This window comes from Phasianus colchicus, chromosome 9 (assembly GCF_987193195.1).
Source record: "Phasianus colchicus chromosome 9, bPhaCol1.hap1.1, whole genome shotgun sequence".
NCBI lineage: Eukaryota > Metazoa > Chordata > Aves > Galliformes > Phasianidae > Phasianus > Phasianus colchicus.
In genome coordinates, this window is record NC_143444.1 from 11,549,651 (window position 1) to 11,566,242 (window position 16,592).

General features: G+C 43.3%; 1 long non-coding RNA gene across 1 annotated transcript; it reads right to left on the minus strand.

Annotated features, from left to right (window-relative positions):
• Positions 1–2,234: 2,234 nt before the first annotated feature.
• LOC149916822 (uncharacterized) lies at positions 2,235–5,855 on the minus strand. The gene is made up of 3 exons (XR_016469128.1): positions 5,132–5,855; positions 4,701–4,798; positions 2,235–2,717 (listed from the first exon to the last, which is right to left on the minus strand). It is a non-coding gene; the product is annotated as an uncharacterized LOC149916822 (long non-coding RNA).
• Between the last annotated feature and the right edge of the window lie 10,737 nt (positions 5,856–16,592).

Below are 16,592 nucleotides of genomic sequence, written 5' to 3' on the forward strand. Positions count from 1 at the left end.
CGGGCATGGCCCCAAGTGCCAGAGTTCAAGGATCATCTGATCACTGCTCTCAGATGTTGGGTTTGGGTTTTGGGTGGTGCCATGTGGAGCTAGGGGTTGGAGTTTCTGATCTTTGTGGTTCCCTTCCAACTTAGGATATTCTAGGATTTATAAATGAGCTCCAAGCGAATGCTTGGTATCTAAAGTGCCACTTCTTTAGAAAGCTGGGAAGCGGAGGTTGATGCAGGTGCCCTCCCCTCTGTGGGGTCTCTGATGCCCACCCATGCTGTGCAGTCAGCGATGGTGCCCAGGACATTTGCAGGCCTGCCCTGTGAGCATAGTTTCAGTGGGAGGAAGTAGAATCCATGAGTGGAATTTGCTGTAGAAGACAGATGAAGCTGTGGTGAAGCAGGATGGTTTGGGAGGGGGGCAGAGGGAGGTGCAAGGCTGGAGAGCTGTAGGATGTGCTGTAGCTCTCAGGTTGCTGAGTATCTCAAAGCAGAGACCTTGGTCAAATTAAGCCCTGTGGTACCCATCTGTACCTCACTGTGTGTCTGAAATGGGCTGAGCGGTGCTCACTGTCCCTGAGCTTCATGTGGGGAAGCTGGGCCAGATGAGGCAGTAATAGGGAATGAGGGGAAGGCCTCAGCACACTTCTGTGGAAACGAGGTATTATCAACCATCAGTGCGACAAACAGCCCAGCTCCAGAAGAACAGTGTGACACAGGAAACTGAAGCAAGGTGAGTGCCTGGTTCCTGTTGTTGTGCTGATTCCTATAGGCCCTGTAAAAATAAATAAATAAATAAAAGATAAAAAAATGAATATAAATGTATATTTATAGAAAGCCTCAAACCCTGGCATTGGTGCTTCAGTATGCAATGGGAGCAAAAGCTCTGCTTTTTACTCCCACTCTCATTGCTGCTCCTATAAACCAGGACTGTTCCTGTTCTTAACAAAAGTGAGGCTTTCTAAGAAGTGCTTTTTCCTGCCACTGTGAAAATCATCTGAAGTCAGAGGTTATTGAAGGAAAAAGGAGCGAAAACTCAGTTTTTCTGATTCCCAGCTTTCTAAGTAGCTTTTCAAAGTTTGTTTTACCAATGTGAAATCAAGCATAAATTATTTACATTCTTTGACTCGTGAGAAGGGCTGATTGGTGAAGAGGCCTTCAATTCTGAAAAAAACCAGTCATGGATACGCTGCTGCCTGTAAATTCCCTACACCTAACAAAAGTGATGGGGTGCAAGTATCAGGCATTCTAGATTGAAGCAGGACAAATGTAAAGATATTTGAATCCTTCAAATATATGGTGAGTTATGTTAATAGTATTTTAAATCAAGCGAAAGAAAAAATCTATAGGAGTATTTCACTAGGAGTTGCACAGTGCAGTTTTAGAGTTTGAGATGACATGAGGTTTTGTTACCTTATCTTTGTTGATAACAAGAGATTGCTAGCCATAAAAAATGAAAAGGAAATATATTTTTTAGATATATGTACTAAAGAAATTAGAGTTGTCATCTTTATATTTTTGTTTTTAGAAAAAAACTGGCAAAAATATGGGAAAAAGGCTGTATTATTTGCAAGGATCTGGGTAGCCTTATTATCTGGGGTGGGTCTATTTAAATTTTAGTCAAATTTCATTTAAGTAAACAAATTAACATCTTGAATATTGTGCTGGTAAACAAGTTTTCTGAGGGTCGGATTCAAAAAACTAGAGCAAAGAAGCAGGAAAAGCAACATTTTTCAAAGCATTAAGCTAGGACAAACCAAGACTTTTGAATTTACCCAATATTTGTTTGGAGGGCTGCTGTACTATGACCATACTTAAAAGTTTAGCGTTACATCCAGGATGGTGGCATTGACTGATCTATTGGAGCAGGAGCTTCCCAATGCTACCTAATGTGGATGTATGTCAGGTGCAGGTGCTGCTGTGAGCACGTGCCCAGGTTGGTTGTGTCACTGGCTGTGTCTGGGAGCTGCCCAGGAGCTCAGTGCCTGGCCCTCAGCCTTCTGGGAGCCATGGCTCGTGCCGCCCTTACGCTCTCCACTTCTGCTTGTGCCATTGAGCTGAAAAGTGACCTTTATCAGCAAGGTGTTTTCTGCATCCAGCCCCTGCCAAAAGCCTTTTTCTTCTAAAAAGAGTAAGTTTCTCTCTGCTCATGATTTGGCAGTGGTGGCTCGATTGTACAAAAACATGTAATTGAGAGATTGGTATCAGAGTTAGGCCAAGCCCTAGAGCTGCCTGAGTAATTAGCCAGTGCACTCCTCATGTGTTACATGCTCCTCTCTGAGGCTGCTCAGAAGAACTGGGACCTGCCCAGCATTAGCAAGGATTTCCTGGAGGCTGCATGCCAGATCAAAGGCAAAAAAAAAAAAGCTAAAAGAAAATTAGTTATGAGACAACATCTTTGTTTGAAACAGACCATGCTATTTTTGCTGAGGACATGGTAATACGAGATAGTCGTAACGTTTTAATGCACCTAAGATAATAAAGAGTCTGTAAAAGTATGTCTTGCCCTATAAAACCATTTTCCTCGCAATGCTGGTACCAAGATAAATGACAGCCTTGAGTGCTTGTCAGCTCGGTGGTCTCGGTCCTCTGGAGTGCAGCTGGAACTGCTGCACCGGGAGGGTGATTATTGCCAATCGTCTCTGCTGTGCATCTGCCTTTTTTTGCCTTCTTTTTCCTCTCGTTAGGTTGGTGGCTGCCTTTTTGTCTCCTTCCTTCTCATTTTTTGTGCTGTAGGGATAAGTATTGAATGGACTGAGGAAACATAAGGACGAGCATCAGTAATCCTGACTAACGTCCCCAGAGTACCACCAACAGGATAGACTTCTTCTGTGCTAGGAGATTTTAGGGAATTATTCTTAAATTACTTCTTTTTGTTCAAGTTGGGTTAAATATAATTACGAAGATTAGCATTTGTGTTTGGGGGGTTGTTGCTAATTCAGCTACTTAAAAGCAGAATGAGTTTGGTTAGAGGGTCGAAAGCCTTTAGTTCAAGGCTCTCCATGTGCGGGTCAGTAATACCACCCATAGGCTACACTGGGAGCATCGTGCTGCTTGCTTAATAATTAAATGAGCTCCTCATTTCAGTCGCAGTATCCACCATAAGCTTAAACCCAGTGAGCCCACCAGCTGTGTACTTGCTCACAGAAAGTTACCGCTATGATGCTGTACTGAATTTCTCCCAGTCATCCCAGTCTTATTAACGCCTCAGTGTGGCATAAAGCTTCATTCATTATTCATAATAATCCAGTCAGAGGGCACTCTGAGACCTGATAAATTCTCACCTAAATGACAACAGCTGACAGGGCCTAGGGTTTTATAGCCCTTCTCTTGCCATAGCAAGGTGCTGTGGGCAAAGGTCCAGAATGATCCTCTACTAATGACCAGTGTGATATATGAGCAGCTGCTGGTTTTCTGACACGAAGTCTACTCTGCTGAGCATCCAACCCGCCAGCCGCCAGTAGAGGAAGAATATCTGACAGGCGATATACTTCAAGAGCAGGTCACAAAAAAAAATCTGACTCAAGTGGGAGGGAATAAAAGGGTTAATCCTGTGCTGGAGCACTGCAGCATCAACAATAACAAAAAATATCCTGGGGGCAAAAAAAAAAAAAATCAGAAGTCTGTAAATTCTGGCCGTGCTGATGTGGAAATGAGCATGCGATCCTTATTTCTGAAAACTCTTCCTTTCTGGCACCCAGAGGGTTGAATAATCATGACTTTAGAAGCCTGTAAATTGCTTTATAAAAATCAATAATCATCTGCTGAAGGATATTAATTGCACTTTCTCACAAAGGGAAAAAGCTTCATAATATTTTACTGGTTTTTAATGGGCTCTTTGATACCGTAGGAGGTAAGTGAAAAGCCTCTTTCTTTTGTTCAGGCACAAACCTAGCCTTTCAAAGGAGCATATATACCTATGAGTTTTAACTTCTCCCTTGTGGTGTGGGCTCAAATTAAAAGCAGGTGGAGGCCTTTTATTTTCCCCTTCTGTTTTACTTTCAACAGTGATCGATTCTCCATTATATCATCTTGCTTTCCCTCAGTAATGTTGATAAATGTCTATCTTATCTGGTGTGTGATTGCCATGCAAATTGAGGGGTTAATTCTGGAAGTTTGAGTTGGAGCTTCATTTTCCTGCTATACCTCCAAGCGCTTGCGAAAGATTTGGGACTGATAGTGCAAAGTCTGGTATCTTTTGCTTGTTAAAATAAGTATAGTGAGTGCTTATTTTTCAGGATGCTTTATCCTTGCTTTGGTAGAATGAACCGTTGATGCTCTTTAAGGGTGCTGCTGTTGCATTTCCCACATCCAGGGTGTGTTCAGTGTAGGCCAAGAAGTTGAAGTTATTCTGCACATGGGCTTTGCTCGTTATGAATTTCTGTTCACTCCGTGTAGCACTAGTCAAGTGGCAACAACAGACAGCTCTGGCTTGAAATCATGGAGAGATGGAGGAGAAAAAGTGGCCATTGCATGTCTTGAAGGTCAGAAATTAGATTCTGATGCTGTGTTCTGACCCTAATCTTTCTGTGTGTAGCACCACAGTAATGAAGAGAGCCACAAGATCACTGAGTACCTCTTCCCTCCTGCTGATGCTGTCTCATTAATTAACAGAAAAGAACTCTGCCTTGGTTCCTGGAATGGTATCAGGCACCAGATTAAAAGTCAGTTTGGTGGTGGTGTGTCAAGTCCTACACCAGTTTTTATGCTCACCTTGTGTACAATACTTCAGGGTTGTCAGAGTACTTCAGTGCTTGCCAGTGACTGGAAGAAAGCAGAGTGAAAGCAGAGTGTACCGCAGGCAAGGCAACCTTGGGGGAAGAAAAAAATAAGACTGCTTAGGTCCCTGCTAAAACCTCCTGCTTTCAGTGAATCCCACCAATTCTAGAGATAAAATTTAATACTGCTTTTGTGTGGGGGCCACTTTTGAATGCATTATTTCACTCTGTGTGTTGTGTAGAAACTTTGACTAGATGGAGACAGGGTCATCTAAAACTAGCTGTGAAGAAGCTCTTGAGGCACTTAAAGCCTTTGGGGCCCCAAACCCCTTCCCACCTACATGCATGTTCTAGGACTGCAAAGCTTGGACATAGTTTTGGGGACTGGACTATGAGATCTGACAGCCACAGAAATTCTCTATTTACTGGAATGATGGGAAGGCTTTATTTTCATGTTGGAAGTCATGCTAACAGCCTTATTTGGACTTGTTTTGAGAACAAGTATTTCTACTAAAAGTGACACAGCCTATTTACAAAGAGGTGTGCCTGAACTATATGAAACCTAAACATATTACAACAAGTTTAAGCTTTGTTAATGTGCAAGAGCTGTGGGTGAAGGCATTCCTGGAATCAGCTGTGGTTACCAGAGCAACCTGTGGCAGTAACCAAAACATTAGTCATCCTCGCTGGCTTCCTGTTGCCCTCTTCAGACACTTGTTCCTTCTTTACATTATTTTCCTGTAGAAATAAAAAAGATTAAACATTTGCTTTGGGTGACCCAGACTACTCAGAATATCAGCCTACTGAACAGAGAGTGACATACAATTTGTCAGCCAAGCTGTTGGATTTTGTAGTCCTCACCAGTTGTCTTCACCAGTGCCCTTTTGCTTTGGTTCCTTCTCATTGCTACTGCTCTGGAGGAATGCAGCTGGCCTGTGAGTTCTTGCTTTGAGCAGGAAAGTGATGTGGAAGTGTTCTAATGGTGTGGTGTTCTGCTTGTTGAGCTAGAGTAGAAAGGTATGTCATGGGCAAAGTGAATACCCTAGTTGCCTACTGTTGAGCTTGTCAGGTTGCCTGAAATCTGACAAACCTTTATGGAGTGGCCCATCATTCAGTCATCTCCTAAGTGTTTGACAACTGCCCTTTTGGATGCTGGATTAACTATAACGTTTTTTTTTTTTCAAAATGAAATAGTTCTACAAATGACCTAAAAAACCTTGCAAAAAACAATTTTAGCAGAAGTTGGAATGGACTTTTAAGCACATTAAAGGTAGCCTGTAAGTTTGAAAATCAAGTTGTGTATTCAAATTCAGTTTAATATCTTTAAAAACGTTACCCTAAGAACTTCAGTTTTCATGTGAAGTAATTTAATAAAAATTAGTGAAGTAGAGATGAATAGGAACCTACACCCACTGGAGGTGTTCTCAGAGAGAGAGAGAGAGAGAAGGCACTTCCATCTTTAATGCTGTCTTCAGGGCAGGGATTTCTGTCCCACCCTGGAGGCAGTGCACGTACTGTGATGCAGGAAATATCTGACTGTAATTCTCTAATTCTGTAGTTCCAGCCAGGATCGGACTTATGGTAGGAATCCCTGCAGAGATTTAATGGTAAATATTTAACAAGGAGAACTCTGCTTTCCTTCTATAATCTCATATTTTGTAAACTGATTAATTTAATAAGGAAAACAACATTTCCATTTGGCTTAAGTCCTCAGCTCCTCACAACTGGGACTTCTGTTCCTCAGCTGTTTCCATTCCAGGGCTCTCCTGGTACGCACTTGTGTTTGCCTCCGAGTGGAAAAGAATTTATTTGACAGGAAGCAAGCCTCACAGCTAGTCCTCTCACAATTAAAGGGACAAAAAGAGCTATTTTAACAAGTTGTGGGTAGTATTTTTAATTTTGTTCAGCTGTAGAACTCCTTCAAGACTAGTTAGTCATCTAATGCAGTTCATGATTTGCCCACAAAACTAATTGCAACACAGTGGTTCCCACGTTGGCATGTTGGTAGTAAACCTGAATAAGTGCCATGCGGGATCTCATAGCATTGCATGACTGCTCATCTTCATTTAAACTGAAGCATTTGAGTGAGACTCTCATGCCATCAAAGAGGTGGACTGTTTCTGAATGTCCCCAGCTCTTCCTTTCCATATACTCTCTGTGTGGATTTTTGAAGACATTTCCATTGCTCCAGTCTTATCTCGGTAGTTAAGAGCTGTAACTAGTTAGGAGACTAGAGAAATTCTTGGTACTTGTAGATTGTTTTATGCTGTTTAAATGAACAGTTTTGTTGGTTTCTGAGAAGTCGTTGCACAATTTGCATGCACAAGCTCTGCCACAGATGAACATTGTAAGCAGGACAAGCCTTATATTGCTTCCAGATCACAGCGTGCTGCGCAAGCCCCAGTCCATGCCCTCAGCTGGGCATGGATGCGTGGTTACCTGTGGGCAGGGAGCTTACATGGACACCAGTGGATGCTTCAGCACAGGTAAGCAAATCGGTCACATACAGATCACAATATACTTAGCAAATGCTGTGTTCTTCTCTGCTGTATGGAAGAAAATGCAGAATAAAAATAGAATTCAGTAGAATTGCTGTAGGTTGACAGCCGGTCAATCCAAATGGGTACTTCCATGACTCTTGGTCATTACCAGAGATGGGATTGCTTGCAGTAGGCTCTGCAGTGTCAAGAAGTGGACTATATATCTGTACAATTGGATACAGAGATGACTCACGTTGGTGCTTATGGGGGGAGTTGTGTTATTTTCTGTAGTGCAGTACTGCACAGCACTGTGATTGCAGAGCTGTGTTTTTCGTGTGGTGGGCGAATGGGGACTTTTCATTTCACATTCTGGGAGATAAAAAGAAAAAAGTGTTTTTTGACAGTTCAGTGGTTTGTCTCCAGGCACACTGGGTGCTGATTTTCATTGCAGTACATCAAGGCAACTGTCTGATCTACAATCCAAACAGAAATCCCTTCAACAACAAACCACTAATATCACATGTAGTTCCAGTTGTTCACACTTTCTTGTGCTCTGTCTTTCCATTAAATCTCACTTCCCAAATCCACTGCCTTGGGCTAACAGTTTGTAACAAAGCTCAATCTCTAAAATGTCATATATAAACGGGGAGAGAAAGATTGTAAAAGAGAAAGATGAAAATGTACACTACTCCATCTCCTGCACTCTGAGTCCCTCACGAGGTTCCCAGTCCATCAGGCGGTGAGGAGGGTGTGTGGTCCTTCATGCCTGCCAGCCAAAGGATGTGGTGTCATGGCTGGCAGTTGATCCACAGAAACCTACCCCTGCTATTGTGCCACGCTGAGGGCCCTCTTCCTTGTTGTCTTTGCTCTGTAACTGACAAAATAAGCAGTGAGTGTTTTTGTTGAGATTGGAGGAGTAAATGTGCGCATAGTGGGGTAGTTCTGTGCTCATCCCAACCCTATGTCCTTAATCTTTATTTAAGGTTATAAATTAGGGCAAAGAGGGTATTTGCTCTCATTTAGCCCATCTGATTTAAAAGGAGTGGGATCTGTGGGGATTATCGGCTTGTGACAGTATAAATTCGTATGATGAAACAGAATTACTCAGAAGACAAAAGAAGCGCTTGCTTGAGATACAGCGCGCACATTTTGCATCGTTGTGTGCATTCATGTGTTGCACCCTGGGGCACATCCCATGCAAGTGCTGCTCTGAGCGCGGGAATCTTGTGTGTTCAAGAGCAGCAATCCTTGCTGTGATGGTTGTTTCCAGTAATGTGGCACGCAGTAAGCCTACCCGCTCGCATCTGTAAGGGTGCTCATGAAATGCAGTATGGCTAAGTAGGGCTTGTGCTTTGTTTGACTGACTAGAGCTGCAATTGGGAATCTGAGAATGGGAAAGGAAGGGTTGTGCTTGGTAGTTCAGACTAGCTTGGAAGGGGTGAGAAATATAGAAGCAGACAGTCTTTAGGGCACCAGTTTAAGTTTGTCCCAAGTCAGCCATATCGATGCATGCTTTGGTGTCCATTGGCTGAAGTATTTCTGAGTAATTTGCTGAATCAGAACTGCAGGCGGTGTCCAGCCATTGATCCCATAACGAACAGTACAAAAGCAGGAAGTTAGGCAGTTTTGAGAGGTTTTCTTTTAGGAAACTTTGCATTTTTATGGGGCTTTCATTTAAAAATCTCAGCAGGCTAAGCTACAATGATTAATTAAATTTTACAGCTACCTTGTGCACTGAGTAAACATGGCATTATTACTTTATTTTTTTTTTTTTTTTAGCTTTAATACAGAGCAAATGTGGGGTACAGAAAGGAAAGGATTTTGAAATGTGGCCAATCAGCTGGGGGATTTTTAATCCCCTGCTCTGATGCCTGGATCAGCATTGCTCTTTTGATAATCAGCCTCACATGGATGGTTTCATCTTCACTGTACTGTAAATCAGAGGTGAATTCCTAGAAGACAATGGGAACAGATGTAAATCCAACCCAGAGAAGAGTTAAGTCATTATAAATACACCAAAATATTTAGTTTGACTTCTTTATTCCTGGTCTCCCTAAAATGACCATATTTTGTGTGACTATTTAGCCCTTGGGATACAGGCAGGAGTAGCAGGTGTTGGGGAAACCTTTGTGCTATGTTGGACGTGGGCTGTACCTAAAGATAATGTGTCCTTGTTGGCTGCTAAGGAGAACAGGTCCAGCCTTTTTTGCTCTCTGGACCTGGGACCAGGGAGGGGGGGAGGTGTAGTGTCTTTCTCTGTGCATGAGAGCTCCCATGTAATGTGTGTCAGAGGGAGGAGGGACAGAAGCGTCTTTCAGCTCAGCAAATCCTGGGTGTAGAAGTCCTTAAATAGTGTGTGCTCTTCCCATCTTAGAGAAAAGGCAGCAAAATTAAAGTTAATAAAGTAATAAAATAATTTGCAGAAAGAGGATAGCGAACATTTCCAAAATACAACTTTTTTTTTTTTCCATATCCTTCTTTTATTTTCAGATGAGCATCGTGTTCAGGTGAGAACACTTTTCTAGCTATGGGAGCAGTTCTGGTGCTTTGTGCTGATTAATTAAAGAAACAGCAGATACTTGAAACAAGCATTTGGATTCTGGAGTAGAACTTTTCCTACATATCATAGAATTGTTTGAGTTGGAAGGGATCCTTAAAGGTCATCTAGTTCAGCTCCCCTACAATGAACAGGGACACCTGTGACTCTGTCAGGCTCTCAGAGCCCCATCCAGCCTGACCTTGGGTGTCTCCCACCTCTCTGAGCAACACCTTCTGGTGCCTCACTGCTCTTAACATAAAAATACTTATTTCTGATACCCAGTGTAAATCTCCCCTAATGTAGTTTGAAACCACTTCCCCATGTCCTATCACAACAAACTCTGCTAAAGAGTCTGTCCCCTTCCTTCTTACAGCCCCCTTCAGATACTGAAATGATATCGAAAGTTTGCATGGATCCAAGTCTGCGTGCAATGATGGAAGAAAACTTTTACTGAGGGCTGCTAAATGAAAGGGCGCAAGGGGCAGTTGGAACCTAGTATTCAACTTTGCAATGAGCTCTGTAAAGTCCTTGCCTCCATGAGTTTAGAGTCTTAATTTTAGCCTCATCATTGCAAGGAACAGCTTGAACTGAACTTGCATGATGGAGTCGTTGGTCTAGAGTAGCTTTATTTGTTTCTAACTAGTAGCGTTATTTGTTTTTATTTGTTACCTGCTATCTGCTCCTGCTGGCTCTGTGTGTGGAAGATGTTGAAAACAGAAGACACACTCGAGTGTGTTCTCTTAGTTTGGCTGCAGGGATCTTTCATTGCCTGTAGACACCTCTCTGGCTGTGGTCAGTTGATGGCCAGCAACTTTGTGCAGCAAATTGTCACCCTGATGTTCCTGTCCCCCGGTGGTGCCCCAGGATGTTCCTATTCTGCAGGTGATCTTTTTCTATGCCAGCTGAAAGGAAGCCTTGGCACAGCCTGCTGTGCTGCAGGAACATGTTCAGGCTGAAAGCTCTTCTGGGCATTATTTGCATTAAGCTCACTGGGACAACATACACAGAAACCACCATTGATGACAGGTAACTCTTCTGTGTCTGTACCCAGGCCAGCCTGGCCTCAGCAGTGTGCCTGAAGGCTTGTTTTCCCCACATCGTTTGACTTTGAAGTACTTCCAGGAAAATCCATCTGCCGTGCCAGAGGAAAAGCATTTGGAATGATGGAAAAAGGATTTTGAAATGCATTAAGAAAGGTGAGACCTTTATTGATGCTGAGCGTGGCTTTGTCAGCATGTGGAATGCTCTTTATATTCCATGTTTGGGTGATTCTCATGGCTGACTGTGGGAGATGGTTCCATAGTGCCGATAGTGGCTGCCTCCTGTGCTGGATGGATACACGATTCCATCCATCTTCCCTAAGGGTGTGCTTAGGGGCTGAGCCTGGAGAAGTGTGATTGCCATCATGTGGCCAGGGGAGCCCAACAGATGTATGGAATCCAGGTTTCCCAGGCAGCTCCAGGAATGCCATGCCAAACCTTTTCACTTGCCTTGATTGGGTTTTGGCTGCTCTGAACCTGGTGCATGGTGCCATCTGCCCAGCTTGTTGCACATGAGAGGGTATAGAACTGCTCTGGGAAAAAGGGACATATGGAAGAGAATAACTGGTGAATCCCAGGAAAGAGAAGTCACGGGAAACCACCTAATTACCAGCACTTAATAGCTGGTGAATCAACAGTGAGGAGCATGGTCCTGAGGTCCCATGGTATAAATGCGTGATTACGTTAACGCCCCACTGCTACTGGGATACTTTTGTGTGCTCAGGGCTTTCTCTGTTATTGCTAGAGGCCTTCAAATCCCAGATAGTCAAAATCTCTATTCAGTGCTGCCTGCTGGGCGTTTAACAAGGGTCCTTGTAAGGGGATGTGGTACAAGCACAAACATGAATGCAGAGTGCAGGGGCCAGCGCAGCACGGCGGGCTGCAGGGCAGCCGAATGCAGGCAGCCCCAGAAAGGCAGGGAAGAGCAGACAATGACCTTGTGCCTCCGGGCATTGCTTCAAAAGGTGTCAGCACCAATTAAATTGCAAAGGCTCCTTCAGCTTCTGAAAACTTATGGAGGCAGCAACAGCAAGCATGTAATCTAAGGGCCTGTGCACAGCTCCTGCCTGCGTGGGACCCGTTGGCAGAACTGCACCAGCATGGGCAGCACTGTGAGCGCCTGTGTGGGGCTCATTCGGGGAGAAGCACCCTGCAGCTGAGCATCCCCCAGCTTGGGGGTGATGAGGCTGAGAGCTGCATGCAATGTCTTCCCCGGTGAATGTGCTCTCTGTGGGATCTGAGCATTTCTATTACAATAAATTAACGTAATGCTAATTAAAAAAGGAATTCACATTGTTGCTTTAGTCATACAGTGGACTCCTGAAGTATTGTTACGACTATTCACGTGAGTGATGTTGATATTAAGTCGTTTTCATAGATAATATGCAGCAAATCAGAGTGATTTGTCTTTTTTGTCCTGTCAGTGCTAAAGGTGGCCTAATCCCCTCGGTACTGCGATACATTGTTTAATGAAAAGTTGGCTTGGGAGGAGGAATTGGAGCTGGAAGATTTGGGTGAGCTCTTGCAGGAAGTGATGACAAAGCTAGTGGTGCGCCACTGCCTTTTGGGGAGCCTTGTCCAGAAATGCAGGTGATTCAGTTGATCATTATGCAAAAGTAACAATGGAAATTCCTGCCGTATGTTCATCTTTCTAGTGATAATTTTTTCTCAGACTAAGTTTCTGGTTGGGGTTGTTTGTTATTGTTTCTCTTCAACTTTCCTCATTCCTGTATGTTCTGATGTCTTTCAAAAACTAGAGTACTTTTTGGCAAGGAAATATCAGAAATATTCTGAGTCTTTTTGTCTGAGTATCAGCTCAGTTTAGCAAATATAATCTCAAATGCTGAAATACTTGAATGGAAGAAAAGACTGTCTGTCTGTGGCAGTGCTGACCCATGTGCTTTCTGCCCTTGGGGACAAGCTGCTGGTGGGAGCTGGGCCCTGCTCTTTGTAGGGAGACCTCTAGGATTTGTGGAGGAGTGGCTTTGCTGGAACTGCCACGTCTGCACTCAGCAGAGGTGCTGCTGCGAGATGCTCCCCGCGGCTGCAACTCAATCAGAAGTGAGAGGGACAGGAGAGTCACACCAACTGCAGTTCTGCACCAATTTCATTCCAGGCATTTGTCAGCTGGGGCTGAGGAGCTGCCTGGTGGGAGTGAAGAGCCACATTTTCTTCCCCCTACCATTAAAAAGGCTTATTGCAAATTGTTGTCCTTTGGTGCAAATGGACGGAACTCATCCCTGGTATTCTGCAGTGGCTGAAAGCCAATGAGGCCACAAGCAGGGCTGGGTGCTGCTGGGATGCAAGGATGGTGCCAAAACAGCAGCTCATGCTTTAGCTGTCCATATGCAGCTCATAGCAACCTCCTCCAGTGTGCGGCAGCCAGGGATTAGTGTGCAGAAGGCCACCTGATCGTGGCAGGGAAAATGAGCAAGGTTTTGCTTCAGTCTGGAGTATGCTTTCTTAGTGTAATGCTGCTCTGCTTCTTAAAAATTTGTTTTTCGTGCGAAATGAAAAAGCTCAAAAGCAAGATATCTCTGTGCTATGTTTTGCTCTATAAAACATACACATAGCAGAATAGTGAGAGTACCCTTGACTGTAGGTAAATAACACAATCAACAGTGCAGCTGTTGCCTGTTTGCACCCACCAAAGTGAATCGTGCATGCAGAAGGAGAAAAGAGTGATTTCAAGCAGAGAAAAACAAAATTTGCTTCGTAAAAGAAATGTCATGGCGCAGACATTTCTTTAGATGTAGCCCAGTCCCTGTGTGTCCCTCAGCCCATGGGGGGAGGAACGCACTGCATGCTGTGCTAGTATGGCAAGTGGGCCCTCGGCTCCTGTGGGTTGCGTGGACACTGCCTGTGTGCAGCACGGGGAGGTGGGATGTGGCCGAGTGTGGGAAGGACTGTCACTTCGGGGGATTGCCCACTTAAACAACAGCCTCGTCGTTTGTCTTAGGAAATGATCTGAGACAAAATATTGAATTATTTAGAGTACCGCTGGGAGACAGCATTGATTCCTTGCTGTATCAGAGAGAAATAGCTGCTCTTTTGAGGCTTGATCCAAAGCCTGGAGAAGTCAGTGAGAAGCTTTCCATTTAGATGATGCTTATTCACTCATTAACTATTTCCCTTTAGCTGGAACAAAGCAATACATCCTTTCTTTGCAGAATGCTCCATTTGTATGCGAGAGAGAAAAACATTCTGTTCCATTCTCCTAAATATCAAATCACTTATGGCCCATTGAAATAAGTAGCAAATACCTTTTTAACATCACTGGAAGTCAGATTTAGCCTCTATACACTTGAAATTCTTGTGGTATGTACACAGCTGCTTGTGTGAGTATTCCATATGTGAACTTGTGAAGCTCTCATTTATTTGTGAATAATTGTGTGTTTTTGTGGAAAAAAAGAAGGATGTCCTACTTGTTACAGGCTTTCACATGTGTTTTGTACTCTTTGCTGCTGAAGGAAACTGCTCGATATGCTTTCTGTCATTATGAACACCTGTTCCATTCTTATGAGCGTTGAGGTGCAGCACAGACATTGGGCAGCGTGGTAATTTCCTGTTGTGATGCTGAGTCTTAAGGAAGTAGTGAGCTACATAGGACCGCTGCATATGAGAACAGCTTTTCCAAGAACTTCTTTCAAAACGAGGGATAGAAGTTATTTCGTGAGCGTCTAACTTGTATTGTGTCCTTTCATCCTGCTGTGTGAGTTTAAACATAAGTTAGCTACTAAAACGCAGCACAACTGATGTGTATGTGTTCACAAAGAAGCCTGAGTGTAGGTCATTAATCCATTCTGTTGGTCGTCTTTGTGACTCAGAGATTGGCCTAACCTGAATTTTAGCAGCAGGGTGAATAATAGAGTTCCACGCTTTGCTTGTGAGCTCTCATGTTGCATCTATGTTGAGATCAAGGTGAATCCATTGCTTTGCAGCCACAGCAGATCATCTTCTGAGCTCACATGAGAAGCTCCTGAGGCGAAGGGAAGTATCGCTCAGTGTAACGTAGGTTAAGAGATGACCATTCTGATGCATGGCTCAGTGCTGAGCCTGGGGTGCCTAGGTCTACGTGACAGTTATGCTCTTTGGATCCTGGCAGCCAAACTCCTTTCAGCAAGTGGCAGAGTTGCCCTGGTGTGTGGCAGCCAGCCAGCACTGTGGGATGGGGACTGACTGGTGCAGCTCTGCATGCTGGGCTCATGGCCCCACATGTGGGGATAAAGATGCTGCTGCTTGGAATCGCATGCTGTGTAAACAGTGGTAAACCACAAACCTGTGTGTAGCTCCCTATTAGTTTTTTCTTTTTTTGTCATGCACTGTTTTTCACTAAAGTAATTTTTTTTCACTTAAATAATTGAATGTTTCTGTACGTTTTGCTTTTTATCTTGAAGGAAATGTTTTCAGCTATGTAATTATCCACTCACCCAGAGGGACTCTAAACAGCAGATTTATACTACTCTCAGTATTGTGATTCAGAAAATGGGCTGTATCAAATGGTAAATGTTTCAAAACATTAAGAAATGATGAAAGCCAAATGAGCTTATCAAGCAGGGACGGGGTACTGTATGAATTGCCACATGTAAGGGTACCTGCTTTGGGAGCCTTCTCCACAGTCTAATGCAGGTGAAGACTTGGGCATTCCTTAATGGAAGAAGGAAAAATAAAGGAAGTATTGTTTCACTGACAATTGGATGCCTGCCTACAAATAGACTAATGGACAGACCAGTCTGGGCTGAGCTTATTTGTGTTTTTAAGCTGACTGAGGTAAGAGTTGAAAGAAAAGTAGCAGAGTGTGGTTTCAGAAAAATGCCACTCAATTTCATAGCCAGAGGGTTCCTGTCAGGGAAGAGGAGAAATAATGGCGTACATGAAACTCTGAAATTTTATAAATATTTACTAACACCGAAATATCCGACAAAATCGATCACTGAATTGGTAAAAGGAACAGATTTAAGCCTTGGTACATGTTCTACTGAAGGCAATCTGGTTGCTTATATTGATTTTGGGAAGGATGAGAGCAATCAAGATATCGTCAAAGATTTTGAACAAGAAACCAAGAGATTACAGCTAGCAACGCTTCCTACTGTGCAGTAAGAGGGCAAGCCACTGAGGCTGTCCTATCAGGAGACTTGGCTGAAAAATTCTGGTAGCCATTTGTAGGGGAATTTATCAGCTCCATTGTTAGTGGGCTGCATCCCTCAGCTAGGAGTTATCCAAGAACTTGTTTCATTGTTTGAATGGGATTTGATCCTGCAAAAGCTGGATTGTGTCTTAGCAGGTTATATTTTAACAGTTTGCCAACATGCAGGCAAAGTATTCTTGAGACAAACTGAATAATCTTTGGGTAGGATAACTAATAGTTGAAAACCTGATCTTTCTGAGACATGTTTATTTATGTGGGGGAAGTGAACAGGATATAAACTGTTAATTGGCACAGTAATACTGAAGATGTTTAATTTTCTTTAAAATAACAACCCTTTTGTAGAAAGTTCTCTGGACTTGGAGAAGATTATTTCTCTCAACACTGCATGCTTTTTGATCTTTAAATTTAGAACTTGCTGGCAGGGGTGTGATTTCTGTAGTTGCTGAAATCTGTGTTCTGTTTAAGTAGGTAATAGTTTAGCAGATCTGTAAGAATAGAGTTTAATTCCATGAACAATGACAAGAGCATTACTACTTCAGAGTCTGGTGGATTTGTTTTCCTGTGCCATCGCTGTGTAAGCCGTCTCTTTCTCTTGCTTGTTCCTCCTTGCATTGCAGTAGAGATGAAGGAAAGCAGAAAACAAGGTGAGGAATATGGTCTTGAAGGCAGACTTTTATTC